This window comes from Cucurbita pepo, chromosome LG04 (assembly GCF_002806865.2).
Source record: "Cucurbita pepo subsp. pepo cultivar mu-cu-16 chromosome LG04, ASM280686v2, whole genome shotgun sequence".
NCBI classification, from domain to species: Eukaryota; Viridiplantae; Streptophyta; class Magnoliopsida; order Cucurbitales; family Cucurbitaceae; genus Cucurbita; species Cucurbita pepo.
In genome coordinates this window covers 1493999-1496305 of record NC_036641.1, presented here as the reverse complement: position 1 = coordinate 1496305, position 2307 = coordinate 1493999, and positions in this window count along the sequence as shown.

The following is a 2307-nucleotide window of genomic DNA, read 5'->3' as shown; positions in this document are numbered from 1 at the left end:
ACAACCAAAGACCCGAAATAAAATAAATAAGCGTTTAAGTTTAAAACATCCTATTCTATCCTAAGTCTAAGAAAATAAATACCACTATCCTATGCATGTGCCATGATCTCGAGTTGCGATGCCGTCGTCAGCCGTACAGGAATGCCTTGCCTTAACCTGAAAAATGTAGTAGCACATGGCCTGAGTATTTAAAGAAATACTCAGTAAGTGACCCCACTATTGGGGTTAAATGCAACAATCACATGCAATGAAATGATGGGACCTATCTTTCGTTTCGTTTCGTTTCGTTTCGTTTCGTTTCGTTTCGTTTCGTTTTCCCTACGGTGTAATCCTAACAGGTAATCGTGGACGTGTACCATATACTCTACACGCAGCCCATACGTGCGAGTATGGGCTCACCAGCTAGTTCGCACACCGCTGGGCCACTGTCCCTAGCCGGTGGGCATGCTCTGGGGGCCCACCGGGACCCGTTAAAACTAAAACCGTCACGGCAGCGCTATGCAGGGCATAACGATCGTTGTCCTGCCATTTGGATGTACGCGTCCGTACCCTCGTGATGGGATAGGGGTATCCCCCCAAATGCATGATCACACAATATGCATGAGGTCCCACTAGTCCTACAGTTATCATTTAATGAACATAACCCCGTGTCACGTTTTCATGCTTACATGTCATTCTCATTCTCATTTCGTTACATATCATACATATTCCTAACGGGGTTATGTTTCATGCAATTTACCGTATTTCATGTCATACAATTCATTCAGTTACATTCCAATACTCATACAACAAGCCATAATCGTACAAGGGCACACATCGTCACATGCATTCATATCACATCAACTAAGCAGCATAAATAACATACATTCACGTTCACATGATTTCGTACTTAAGCACAATAATCTAGCATACAATGTATCATATCATAACCAAGTCATAACGTAAACACTTCATAGTCATATCGTTCTCTAACTTACCATAGCCTTAACGTTCTTATACCTATCACAGACATATCATTACGTAACGTACCTTAGTCATATCATCACCAGAACGTATCCTAACGCCATCGTTCTATCAATCTATCACAAACCTATCCCTTTCTACCCATAACCTAACCGTATTCTTTCATCAATCTCTCCTATCCATAGCACTCCGGTATGTAACCTAACCTTAACGTTTCATGAACGTATCTTACTCCTATCGTTACATTTCGTTTTGTGCATCCTTCTCGTATCCTATCTCAAACATCTCCTAGAGCACATCGTACCATAATTATTATCATACAATCCACATATTATATAACATAACATAACATATAGGAAGCATATCGATCCACAGACAATTCACACATATCAATATATATGACACGTGCAGAACCACAGGGCACGTGTCAACATCAAATATAACCATGCCGATAGTAAGGTCACTTACCTGGCTAGCTTAAGTCGTTGTCACAAATATATCTTTAATGAAAGTTCGATTCCGTCCTTTGAAATCCGAGTCAACCTATATGAGTTCATGACATCAGTTTCAAGTTTGAACTCTATAAAATTATTTCTCTAATTTAGATTGGCCATCGTAAAATTCTGAATTCTGATATTTCCGGTTAGACAAAATTTAAAGGAGCTCACCGCACTCTGATATTTCCTGTTTTACTGTTAAATCCTGTTTAACAAATCTTTCCCCTTCTTCTGTAACTATTTTTAATAAGGTATTACTCAATTTCGTTAATCTATTCTTACTTCCAAATCTTCCTTTTTTATTTTTATTATTATTTTTCTTTTCAGTTAATAGTGTTGTGTATTTCTATTTCTATCTCATTTTTTTTTCTTATTTCCTTGTATTCTTTCCCTATAATTCATATAAAATTACAACCTAAATCACTACTCAGTAGATCTAAATCATTGCAACAAAGTAGANCGATACAAACTATCAACGATTTCCTAAACTCAGATAGAATTCTTTTCATTTAATCTCTAATATAAAACTAAATAATTGTAACCAAATTAATATTATTTAATAAAATAAAAGGAAGATTTAATATACTGACCTCTCTCAAATGACATATCTCCTCCGGCTTAGCTAGTCTGCTTAAACCTTTTGTTTTCTTTTTCTATTTGTTTTTGTAGGAAGGAAGAATTCTCGGTAAATCTGCATTGTTTTTACAGAGAACAGATTCGTGATTTGTTGCCAGATTTATTTTTAGGGAAGGAGTGGTGAGAGATTGAAGGGAGGAGGAGGGATCGGTTACCAAATGTTTTTCTTCTTTTAATTTTTATTTATTATTTTATTATTTTAACTATTTTT